Source organism: Trichechus manatus, unplaced genomic scaffold (assembly GCF_000243295.1).
Source record: "Trichechus manatus latirostris isolate Lorelei unplaced genomic scaffold, TriManLat1.0 scaffold00032, whole genome shotgun sequence".
Classification (NCBI taxonomy): domain Eukaryota; kingdom Metazoa; phylum Chordata; class Mammalia; order Sirenia; family Trichechidae; genus Trichechus; species Trichechus manatus.
Genome location: NW_004443968.1, coordinates 11,122,565 through 11,136,500, shown reverse-complemented (window position 1 = coordinate 11,136,500; position 13,936 = coordinate 11,122,565).

Below are 13,936 nucleotides of genomic sequence, written 5' to 3'. Positions count from 1 at the left end.
CGAGGGCTCTGAGGGCTCCGAAAGTTGAAGGGCGGAGTAGGACGAGAAGCTGAACCAACCCTTCGGTGCCTGGGCGACAACTGGTGGGACATGGACAGGCCGTGAGCAGCAGAAGACCCAGCCTGGAGCGGTTATAGAGCCGCCCTATGCGGGGAGCCTCGCGTCTCTCCCAGGCTCCTCCCTCAACGCCCCGCCCCGTGTGCGTGACGTGACCAGGTCGAGGCCTCTTCGGCTGTGGCTGCGTCAAGTCACCTTTGGAAACGAGGTTAGTTGAACTCTAGTACGCTGTCTTTCCAGCTGGGAGTGGAGGACTGTACTCAGAGGCGATGGCAGCAGCCTAGAGGCCGTCGGGGGCCCCAGTGGCGGTGCGCCAGTACTGGCAGAGCCCAGTGTGAGTTGGTGGCCCCCGCCTGGGATCTGGACCAGTTCATTTGCTTGTTTGTTTATTGTCCCTTTTCCCACTAAAATGCAAGCTCCATGAGAGCAGCGATCAGGGCTGTTTTATTATCCCCAGCTTCCTGCACAGTACCTAACATGTTTGTTAATAGAGTAAAATCTTTTCTGACTCTGACCATCCTTTCTCTTGCTTGCATAGGTAATGTCCTCTGCGTGTCTGTTACTGCATTTATAATATTTTATTGTAACTGCCTCTGAACATGTGTTTTACATTGTGCGCTCTTTATTTAGATCAAGGACTTTGTTTTGTTCATTTTTGTATCCCAAGTGCCTGGCATACAGTGGGCACTCCGATTTTTATCGAAAAGGTGAAAGCCATCCGTAATAAAATTTTTGATAATCTATATCTTTTTCTAAACTTCTTTGATTATCTTAGAATATTTGCTCTGTCGTTATTCTCTCCTTTTCTCCCCGACCTTGAAAGCCACTCACTCCAATTAAGAGAGGCAATATCTGTGCTGAAAAGAATTCAAGTTTTTAAAAAGAGAATTTAACTAACAGTCCTTACTCTGCCACTTGCTAGTTTTGGGAAACTTCCTAATTTATCAGAACATGGTTCTCATTTGTAAATGTTGTTGTTGTTAGTTGCTGACCAGTTGATTCTGACTCATGGCGACCCCGTGTGTGCGGAGTAGAACTGCTCCATAGGGTTTCAGAAACAGATCGCCAGGCCTTTCTTCCCAGGTGCCTCTGGGGGGTTCAAACCACCATTTTTTTTTTTTTTTTATTGTTGTACTTAAGTGAAAGTTTACAATTCAAGTTGGTCTCTCATATAAAAATTTATACGTACATTTTTTTGTGACCCTAATTGCTCTCCCTGTACTGTGACAGCACACTCCTCCTTTCCACCTCTGATTTCCCCTTGTCCATTCAACCAGCTGCTGACCCTCTCTGCACTCTCATCTCACCTCCAGACAGGAGCTGCCCACTTAGTGTCATGTATCTACTTGAGCTAAGAAGCACACTCTTCACAAGTATCATTTTATGTCCCATAGTCCAGTCCAATCTTTTTTTTTTTAATTGTTGTACTGTAAGTGAAAGTTTACAATTCAAGTTAGTCTCTCATACAAAAATTTATACGTACATTTTTTTGTGACCCTAATTGCTCTCCCTATACTGTGACAGCACACTCCTCCTTTCCACCTCTGATTTCCCCTTGTCCATTCAACCAGCTCCTGACCCTCTCTGCCTTCTCATCTCACCTCTGGACAGAAGCTGCCCATTTAATCTCATGTGTCTCCTTGAGCTAAGAAGCACACTCTTCACAAGTATCAATTTATATCCCATAGTCCAGTATAATCTTTGTGTGAAGAGTTGGCCTTGGGAATGGTTTTAGTTCTGGGTTGAAAGAGAGTCTGGGGGCCGTGCTTTCTGGGGATCCTTCAGTCTCAGTCAGACCATTAAGTCTGGTCTTTTTACTAGAATTTGAGTTCTGCACCCCACTTTTCTCATGCTGCATCAGGGATTCTCTGTTGTGTTCCCTGTCAAGGCGGTCATTGGTGGTAGCTGGGTACCATCCAGTTCTTCTGGTCTCAAGCTGATGAAGTCTCTGGTTTATGTGGGCTTTTCAGTCTCTTGGGCTAATACTTTCCTTGTGACTTGGTGTTCTTCATTCTGCTTTACTCCAGACCACCAACCTTTTGGCTTGTAGTTGAGTGCTTAATGGTTTGCAACACATAGGGACTCCCATTTGTAGATGTTTTTGTTGTTAGGTGTCATCGAGTTGGTTCCAACTTATACCCACCCTGTGTGCAACAGAACAAAACGCTACCAGGTCCTGCACCATCCTCACAATTGTTGCTATGTTTGAGACCATTGTTGCAGCCACTGTGTCAATCCATTTCGTTGAGGGTCTTCCTCTTCTTTGCTGAGCTTCTACTTTACCAAGCATGATGTCCTTCTTCAGGGACTGGTATCTCCTGATAACATGTTCTAAAGTACCTCAGACAAAGTCTTAACCATCCTCTCTTTTAAGGAACATTCTGGCTGTACTTCTTCCAAGACAAACATGTTCATTCTTCTGGCAGTCTGTGGTATATTCAATAGTCTTCACCAACACCATAATTCAAAGGCATCAATTCTTCTTCAGTCTTCCTTATTAATTTTCCAGATTTCATGTGCATTTTAGGCAATTGAACATAGCATGGCTTGGGTCAGGGGCACCTTAGTCCTCAAAGTGACATCTTTGCCTTTGAACGCTTCAAAGAGGTCTTTTGTAGCAGATTTGCCCAATGCAATGCATCGTTTGATTTCTTGACTGCTGCTTCCATGGGTGTTGATTGTGGATCCAAGTAAAATGAAATCCTTGACAACTTAAGTCTTTTCTCAGTTTATCGTGGTGTTGTTTATTGAGCCAGTTGTGAAGATTTTTGTTTTCTTTATGTTGAGGTGTAATCCATACTGAAGGCTGTAGTCTTTGATCCTCATCAGTAAGTGCTCAAGTCCTCTTCACTTTCAGCAAGCAAGGTTGTGTTATCTGCATATTATGGGTTGTAAATGACTCTTTCTCCCATCCTGATGCCATGTTCTTCTTCACGGTAGTCCAGCTTCTCAGGTTACTTGCTCAGCATGCAGATTGAATAATTCTCGTGAAATGATACAACCCTGATGCACAGTTTGCTGATTTTCAACGAGTATTCCCTTGTTCTGTTCAAACAGCTGCCTCTTGGTCTGTGTACAGCTTCCGCATGAGCACAATTAAGTGTTCTGGAATTCCCATTCTTCGCAGTGTTTTCCATCATTTGTTATGATCTACACAGTCGAATGCCTTTGTGTAGTTAATAAAACGCAGGTAAATGTCTTTCTGATAGTGATACTTATTTATAATTTCACATAAGTATTCTGCTCCCTGTCTTTAAATAGAATCTGGAAGAAAGTAATCTGGCTTTAACACATCTCTTTTAAGCGAATAAAGAAAGAGACAGAGTTCTTTTTTTCCCCAATCCTCTAACTGCCTAGATAATATATTTTAGATGTGTTTAGTATTGAATTTTGTCTTGTTCATGTAAAAATTGAGTAAAAATCACAAATTAGGCAGTCAAATTTAAATCATTGGTCACAAAGACTTTATTTTTAAATAAAGGGCATTGTTAATATAAATGTAACTTATAGTCTTCACAGTTTAGAACTGTTGGCAACTCATTACACTTTTAACATATAAGAAGAATTATTTTTGTACAAAGCAACTTATAAATGCCTAAGAGGATTGATTAGTTGGTACTGGCTGGAATAAATGTCTCATGGGGAGTTTAGATAAATTCACACATGGCGAGTTATGTATAGTCTGAGCTCAGCTCGAAAGAGGTGTCATCAATTTACTATCCAAGCGTTGGGACAAAAGAAAGGATGGGCGCATCCTTTTAGCATTTTCGTTTTTAGCGCTGTTGGGTGCACATAGCACTTTTCTTTCTTGTAGTTATACAGAATTACAAGGAATAGCCAATTTCTTTTTCATTATGTTTAAACACATTTAGCTTGACTGGGGAGATTTGCTTACACAGCTAGGTAATGAAGTTATACACTCTGAACATAAGTGAAGGGATCAGTATTATAAACAACATATATAAAATCTGTATTTTTAGTCATGCTTTGGAGAAGTTACCTAGATAAATCTCAGAGTTCTAACTAAAGGCCATAAAATATATATGAACCAAGAATACTTAAATATACTTAATATGCATTTATTTGCTTTTCTTAAAATGTTTCGATTGTAGATTACCTCTTTCCAACTGGTAAGATTCTATAGGAGACACTCAGCTGCTCTTTAAAAAACCTTATTGGACAGTACATATCTGATGAATGAGATGTGAAAAAAGGAAGATTTCAGTTTACTCACTGCTGTTGTAATAGGGCTGAGGTAGTAGCTCATTGTAGTTTCCCACAGGGTTTTCAATGACTGTAATCTTATGGAAGTAGATTGCCAGGTCTGTCTTCTGTGGCACCATTGGGTGGATTCAAACCGCCAACCTTTCAGTAAGTAGCCAAGTGCAAACCTTTCGCACCATCTAGGGACCTGAACAATTTCTGTTTAAAATATAGATTTGTAACTTATCAAATTTTCTAGGGATAAAATAAGATGTGTTTTTCAATCAGAGGAATGTTTTACATCATATATAGTTAATTATTTAAATGTGTTACAGAGTACAATTGTGAAACATTTAACACCAAAATCTGAGCAAATTCCTAATGAAGGAAATGATTTTTCCCGGTTCAGAGAAAATAGCAAATAGGCAGTTTGATTCTATTCCACTGGATGTAAGCTCTAGTAGAGCAGACGTTTTTGTCTGCTTTATTCACTACTCTATCCCCAGTGCTTAAAACAGTGCTGACACATAACTGAAAAAAAAAACAAACCCGTTACCGTTGATTCTGACTCATAATGACCCTATAGGACAGAGTAGAACTGCCCATAGGGTTTCCAAGGAGCAACTGGTGGATTCGAGCTACTGACCTTTTTGGTTAACAGCTTGAGCTCTTAACCACTGGACCACCAGGGCTCCTTCTGACGTACAGTAGGTGCTTATTATATGTTGAATGAATGAAAGAAGTCCCCTTGCCATCACTATTAGACCAGCCTTTATTGATAATTTTTCAGAGAAGTTGTTGTAACCTAATGTGTTCATATTTCACTTCATTTTTTTTATTAAGTACTGAGTAGATACATATATTTTATGAATTGTAAGGCATAAAGAAGTATGGCACACTGACATCTGTAGTCATGATTAAGTTTCAGAAAAAGCACATTACCTTTACCTTTGAAATCCTCAATATGCCCTAGTCCAGTCTCATCTCTTCTTCAGAGATAGTAACCACTATCCTGAATTTTATATTTATCTTTCTCTTGCTTTTTCTTTATAGTTTTAACACATATGTGTGTACTCCTAATATATTGTTTAGTTTTGAGTGTTTTTTGAGCGTTACATAAATGGAATTTCACTGCGCTTTTTTTCTGTATCTTGCTTTTACTCATTCAAAATTACTATTTTCCTGAGATTCATTCATGATGTTTCACGTAGCTTTTATTCATTATTTTTTTACTACTATATGGTACCCATTGGCGCCTATACAGTAGCAGCCATTATGGATACGATTCATTCATTCTACAGTTGATAGTTGGGTTGCTTGTGAATTTTTTGATGTTTCAGTTAGTGCTGCGGTGAACTTTCTGGTACATGACTCCTGTACCAGATGTATGACTACGATTGGAATTGGTGATTATACGATATTTCTGGGATTGGAACTGGTGGTCATAGGCTATGCATATCTTCAGTTGTACTTGATAATACTAACCGTTTTCCAAAGCAGGGATGCCCATTTACATTCTTACTACCAGTGTATGGAATTCCTGAGCTCCATATCCTTGTTAGCACTTGATACAATACAAAAAAATGAGAAATGTGAGGAAAACCTGATGAAAATACAATTGCGGGATATTTCAATGTATCTTTTTCAGAAATAGATCTAATAAGCAAAAATTAATGACCTGTAAAGTAATTGAATAATAGAATCAACAAATTCAATTTACAGTATTTTTACATTATTTGACCAGAGAACATATATTTCCTTTTTATGAAAAATTGGTCATGTAGTTGGCCACAAAGAAAACCTTAAAATCAGAAAAGAGGAGATGTATATGCCATATTCTATGATCTAAAGCCCAATTTAGTAGAAACAAATAGTAAAAGGGTATCAAATCTTAATTTCTTGGAAATTATGAAACATAGTATAATTAAGATACCCTTTGGAGCAAAGAAGAAATCCAATTTGAAATTACACATTATCTAGGAAGGATTGAAAAGAAGAACACTTCTTTTGAAAGTCTATGGGATAAAGTGAAAGATATACCCGGAGTACTTTCATTATTAAAGAAGAAAGACTAAAAATAAGGGAACTTTGAACTTATCTTAAATTCATCCTGAGCATGGACTAAAGAGCAAAAAAAGAAATAAAAATATACAACATTAGAAATAATATAGGTACAGAAAATTTAAATAAGTACATGCAGCTCTGTGGCAACATATTTGAAAATCTTGCATAAGAGGATTTCCTAGTAAAGTTTAAATTGCCAAAACTGGCCCAAGAAGAAGAAAATTTTAATACACAAATTTCCACACATGAAGTAGATAAGTTAGTAACTCCTAGTTTAAAGAAAAAAAGATACCAGGACTGAATAGTTACACAACTAAGTTCTAGTTAGCTCTAAAAAAAAAGAATTTCACAGAATATAAATTATACCTCTCTTTTAAAAAAAGAGAAAGAAAAGAAAAATTAATTCCAAATAATTCTGATGTTATTATTTCAGATATGACTGAAAGATGCAAACCTTCTCAATTCACATTCATATAAATTTAGTACTAATCTGTCAAGTAGAAAAAAGAGAGCCATGGACCAATCTCACTTATGAATATAGTTGCAAATATTGGAAATGAAATTTTAGCAAATGAAGTCTAGCAAGATATTGAAAGAATAATTCACTATAACGGAGGTTAAATTCTTTTTCCAGGAACAGAAAGATGGTTCCAATGTTAAGAAATCTAATACATAATTTATTATATCAACACATTGAAGAAAAAAAAGTGATCATGCCTATAGATTATGAAATGGAAGTTGATAAAATTTACCAACCATTCTTGGTAAAAAAACAAAGCTAGAATGGTAATAGAAGGAAACTAAATACGATAAAGGGAGAATGGCATTTGCTTTTGGTAAACAGTAAAATGCTGAACCATTTTCATTGAAAACAGGAACAAAATAAGAGTTCCTACTGTAATCATTATTATTCAGCATTATTTGGCAGTCTTAGCTAATGAAATAATTGGTGTGACTATGGAAAAATGAGATAAAATTATCTTTTTTCCCTGATGATATTGTATATTTAAAAAAATCCAAGAGATTAGCTGGGAAAAAACAAACACCTGTATATATATCAAGAGTTCCTGTAAAGTGCAAACAGTTAACACACTCAACTGCTTACTGACAGATAGGCAGTTTGAGTCCCCCCAGAGGTTCCTCAGAAGAAAGGCCTGGTGATTTATTTCTGAAAAATCAACCAATGAAAACCCTTTGGAACACAGTTCCACTATATGACACATATGGAGTTGCCATGAGTCAGAGTCAACTCGACAGCCAACTATATACACCTTCTTCTTATCGACATGGTTAGGTTCCAGACACCAGGTTGTTATGTGAATCGGTGTTATGTGAAAATGGGGGATGACCACATCAGATCACAAAATGGAGGATGACTACATCATTACATAACTCCCAAAATACATCATTACATAACTGCCAAACCACTGATAATCATGGCCCAGCCAAGCTGACACATAGCTTAACCATCAAAGCCAGCATTACTCTCACCTCACACCTCAGCATACGTTACTGCCAGACGAACATTGTCAATGTGCAAAATAGTAGATTTTTTACTATTGTTATAACTGCAAAATATCAGATAACAAGATAGTTGATAAGTGAGGAGAAGGTGTGTACAGTGAAACCTGTGAGAGTTGGAATTTGATAGGACTGCCTTGTTTTTCGAGCCTCGGAAGTATTCCACCTTTGACAGGGTGCAGTCTTACCACTTTTCTATCGATCGTTTTAGTGGAGAATATTTGCGTTTTCCTTCTTTGACAGGTTTCTGCCTTACGCAGTTTCCGGCTTTTGCAAGTTTTGCTGTATATATATATATGTATGTATACACAGTATACATACACATTAACCATACACACTGCTGTCAAGTCAATTTCGACTCATAGCGACCCTGTAGGACGGAGTAGAACTGCTCCATAGGGTTTCCAAGGCTGTAAATCCTTATAGAAGCCGACTGCCACATCTCATGGAACAGCTGGTGGGTTTGAACCAATGATCTTTCGGTTAGCAGCTGAGCACTTAACCACTGGGCCACCAGGGCTCCCTACGTATATGTATGTACAGTTATACGTATATGTATATATGTGTATGTGTATATATAAACTAAAACCATTGAGTGATTCCGACTCATAGCGACCCTATAGAACAGAGTAGAACTGCCCCATAGGTTTTCTGAGGCACAGCTGATGGGTTCGAACGGCTGACCGTTTGGTTAGCAGCCAAGCTCATAAAACCTGCAAAAGCTGGAAACTGTCAGAGAAGGAAAAGTCAAATATTTTCCACTAAACGATTACTTCAGCCTAATAAATAGAACCTGGAATCGGCAAGACATGGATGGAATCATTGGTATTGCAACCTGAATACGAGGAAGTGCAGATGTCAAAACTGGAAATAGTCCTAGGAAGTACACTAGTCAGAGATAAAGGCTCAGTCTTCCACTTCCATTTGCACTGTTATTGTGTGTGAGCGCATACTGTGTATCACTGCTGTTCTCTGAGTATGTCTATTCTTTACATTTTTGCCTTTTCTTTTTTTTTTGCTTGTAAATTTTTTGAAGTGAAGAACAACATCCGTAAGTTTGGAAGAACGTAAGAGATAGTAATAAATTCCTTTATTTTCATTAAAATCTAGCAAAGCACACTTTTTTCCCTTGTCTTGAGAAGTTTTACTCTTCTCCTTACCTTTAATTTTTAGTTTTTGCTTTAGCTGTTTGTAATTTTGGTACACATTATTACAATTTTCAAAATCTACTCCATTTCCTTGAAATTCATTCCTTCAGAATTTCTTGTTTCGCCCAAAAAATAGAGAAACATTTCTTCACTTAACACATTCAATGTGTGTACAAAAGCAAAAAACATTCTTCTCATGTGTTTTTTTTCTTATTTATTTTATTGAAGTGTGCTAACTTTATCATATAATGATGTTGATAGCTTTCATTTTTTTCTTTTTCTTTGAGGTATTCACATTTTTGAGAAGATAAGATACTAAATTCCTTAGTTTTTATAAGAACTTAATTCCTTTTTTGTTTCCTTTTTTTAAAACGCTTATTGCTTCACAGCCATGGACAAGAAAGTGAGAAAATTATCTCTGAAGGAAAAGTTTGATGTCAAAATGATAACCAAAGGGAAAAAGACCGTCAAAGACGTTGTGAGTGAGTTCAAGTATGGCAAAAAGCAAATTTACTCAATTATGAAGGAAAAGGATAAAATACTAGAAAAATTCATCAGCAGCCCCAATGTAAACGTCAAGAAAGGAAGGGATGTAAATTACGCAGAAATCAACAAATCTATTTTTGAGTAGTTTCTTCATGCCCCCTCCAAAAACTCCCACTTCAAGACCTATGCAGCAAGCAAAGGAGAAGGAAATAGGAAACTTTTAAAAGCGTCTAATGGGTGGCGCAGGGCTTTGAAAACAAACAAAAACATGGAATCACAGTGTAGCTTGTGGAGAGTCAAATGAGGATGACATGCAGATTCGGGACGCAATAAATGACATCTGTAGTGGTGTTTCAGAAAATTGGGTCAGTGCTGCATCTTACACTGATATCGACAGATTGCCACAGAGATGAACAATATAAATCATCGAGAAATGTGGACTCACAATCTAAGAAAATGACGATGAAGATGATGAAGACCTACCATTAGAAGAGCCTAAGCCTTTAAGTCAAACACACGTTTTCAGCTCTACAAAGGCTTTGAAGGAATTTGGAAAAGTTAAAGGAGATCAAGAGTTTTGATAAGGCTACAGACTTAGAAATATGTTTCAATAATTTCTTCAAGAAACCAAAACAAACTAAACAGTTGACGTTAGATGTTTTTATTAAACAGTGAATTTTACCCGTATTTTTGTTTGAATAGTATATGCACATATCTCTATGTAATTTGAATAAACCTACAAATCACAAAAGGTTTAGTTTCTTTTCCAGTCCTGTAAAATCGAAAAGAAACACTTTCTGGATGTTTACGAGGTGGGATTCTTAATAGTGGACGATAGAAAAGTGGTATGGCTGCACCCTGTCGAAGGCAGAAAACGAGCGAGACCCAGAAAAACAAGGCAGCTCCATCTAGCTCCGACTCTCAAAGTTTCACTGTGTATAACAAAAGCACTGTTTCACATTAATGAGAAAAGAATGGTTTATTTAATCAGTGGTACAAAAACAGATATTCAGGTAGAAGAAAATAACAGCCTATTCAAAGTGAATCAGAGAGGGACTGAAAATTTTAAAATAGTAAATAAAAATTTAAAGAAAGAAAACTCTTAGAAGAAAACAGGAGCTTAGGATCTGGAAAAAACTCCTTAGCAGTGAAACCAGATGCTTTAAAAAGGAAAGATTGTTTTATTTGACTGTATAAAATTTTAAAAATAAGCAAAAATTTTTGCCTTACTTTTGTGAATTTCCTTTTTTAGGTATTTCAGTTTTATTAAAGTATTTGTCTTTCACTACAGTTTTAGAAGCACTGATTTAGGTGGTTCCTCTATCTCCTGTGTTTCTGGGGAACTGGAAGATGGACCTAGAAGTCAGATCAAGTTGGAACATTTTTGGCTGGAATATGTCATAGATGTATGTATGTACTTCATGTAGCATTACATTAGGAGACACAATATCTGTTCGCTGCATAATTGTTGTCTTTGTTAGCTGCTATGGAGTCGATTCTCAAGTCATGGTGAACCCATACAAAACACAAAGATATGCTGCCTGGTCCTGTATCATCCCACGAACACTTGCTGATTGGACCATTGTAATCCATAGAGTTTCCATTATTGATTTTCAGAAGTAGACTGCCAGGCCTTTCTTCCTAGTCATCTTAGTCTGCAAGCTCTGCTGAAACCTGTTAAGCATCATAGCAACATGTAAGCCTCCACTAACAGACCAGTGGTGGCTGTGCAGACATCCATTGGTGGGGAATCAAACTCAAGTCTCCTGCATGTTAGGTGAGAATTCTACCACTGAACCACCAATGCCTATGTTGCATATTTAGTGATATTAATATTGACCTGATTAAGTTTATGATGCCCTGATCCTCCCATTGTAAAGCCCAAATTGTCCTAACTGAGGCCAGTAGGAGCCCCTTTAACCTGGCTTCCATGTTCTTTTAATGGGGCATGTCCTTTTAATGGGGCCCCATTAATCTTCAAAACCACTTTCTGGCATAAGATCTCCCTGGCTCACCTTGTATTTTCCCTGCTCTGGACCTGGTATCAACCATTTGTTCAAGGAGTCCTGGTGCACTGTAGTGGGAAATGGTATTAAAGCCTAGAATCTAGATGTTGTTAATGTGCCATCGAGTCAACTCCGACTCATAGTGACCCTATAGAACAGAGTAGAACTGCTCCATAGTGTTTTCAAGGCTATAAATCTTTTTTTTTTTTAATTGTATTTCAGATGATGGTTTACAGAGCAAATTACTTTCTCATTAAACAATTAATACACATCTTGTTTGTGACATTGGTTGCCACCCCCACAAAATGTCAACAGTTTCCCCTTCTTAACTTTGGGTTTCCTGATAACAGCTTTCCTGTCCCCTCCTGCCTTCTTGTCCTTGCCCCTGGGTTGGTGTGTCCATTCAGTCTTGTTTTATCTTATAGGCTGTCTAATATTTGCCTGAAGTGTAAACATCAGGAGTCACTTCATTCCTGAGTTAAAAGGGTGTCCGGGAACCATACACTTCAGGGTTTCTCCAGACTCTGTCAGACCAGTAAGTCAGGTCTTTTTATGTGTGTGTGAGTTAGATTTTTTTTTTTTTTTTTGTGCTTTAAGTGAAAGTTTACAATTCAAGTTAGTCTGTCATACAAAAATTTATACATACATTTTTTTGTGACCCAAGTTGCTCTCCCTGTACTGTGACAGCACAGTCCTCCTTTCCACCTCTGATTTCCCCTTGTCCATTCAACCAGCTGCTGACCCTCTGCCCAGTCTAATCTTTGTCTGAAGAGTTGGCCTCGGGAATGGTTTTAGTTTTGGGCTAACAGAATCCGGGGGCTATGTCTTCCTGGGTCCCTCTAGTCTGAATCAAACCGTTAAGTCTGGTCTTTTTACTAGAATTTGAGTTCTGTACCCCACTTTTCTCATGCTCCATCAGGGCCTCTCTGTTGTGTTCCCTGTCAGGGCAGTCATTGGTGGTAGCCGGGCACCATCTAGTTCTTCTGGTCTCAGGCTGATGAAGTCTCTGGTTTATGTGGCCCTTTCTGTCTCCTGTAATAATACTTTCCTTGTGTCTATGGTGTTCTTCATTCAGTGAGTTAGAATTTTGTTTTACATTTTTCTCCAGCTCTGTCCAGGGCCTTCTATTGTGATCCTTGTCAGGGCAGTCAGTGGTGGTAGTGGGACACCATCTAGTTGTACTGGACTCAGTCTGGTGGAGGCTATGATAGTTGTGGTCCAGGAGTCCTTTGGACTAATCTTTCCCTTGTGTCTTTGGTTTTCTTCATTCTCTCTTGCTCCAGAAGGAGTGAGACCAATGGAGTATCTTAGATGGCCACTCAAAAGCTTTTAAGATCCCAGATGCTACTCACCAAAGTAGGATGTAGAACATTTTCTTTATAAACTATGTTATGCCAGTTGAACTAGATATCCCCCGAGACCATGGTCCCTAGCCCTCAGCCCAGTAATTTGGTGCCTCAGGGATTTGGATGTGTTTATGGAACTTCAACGACCTTGCCTTGGTCAAGTCGTGCTGGCTTCCCCAGTATTGTATACTGTCTTATCCTTCACCAGAGTTGCCACTTATCTATTGTCTGCTTAGTGTTTTTCCCTCCCCACACCTCCCCTCCCTCATAACCATCAAAGATTGTTTCTTTTTATATGTAAATCTTTTTGTGAGTTTTTATAATAGTGGTCTTATACAATATTTGTCCCTTTGTGATTGACTTATTTTGCTCAGCATAATGCCCTCCAGATTAATCCATGTTGTGAGATGCTTCACAGATTCATCATTGTTCTTTATCGTTGCGTAGTACTCCATTGTGTTTATGTACCATAGTTTGTTTATCCATTCATCTGTTGATGGGTATCTAGGTTGTTTCCATCTTTTTGCCACTGTGAACAATGCTGCAATGAACATGGATGTGCATATGCCTATTCCTGTGAAGTTCTTATTTCCCTAGGATATATTCCGAGGAGTGGGATTGTTGGATCATATGGTATTTCTATTTCTAGATTTTTAAGGAAGAGCCATATCATTTTCCAAAATGGTTGCACCATCTTGCATTCCCATCAGCAGTGCATAAGAGTTCCAGTCTCCCTGAAGCCTCTCCAACATTTGTTATTTTCTGTTTTTTTGATTCTTGCCAGTAATGTCAGGATGAGATGGTATCTCATTGTGGCTTTGATTTGCATTTCTCTGATGGCTAGTGATCATGAGCATTTTCTTATGTCTTTTAGCCACCTGAATGTCTTCTTTGGTGAAGTGTCTATTCACTTCCTTTGCCCATTTTTTAACTGGATTATTTTTTCTTTTTGTTGTAGAGTGTTGGATTTTCCTGTAGATTTTAGAGATTAGACCTTTGCCGATTTGTCATAGCCAATTTTTTTTTTTCCCAGTCTGTAGGTTCTCTTTTTACTCTTTTGGTGAAGTCTTTTGATGAGCATAAGTGTTTAATTTTTAGAAGATCC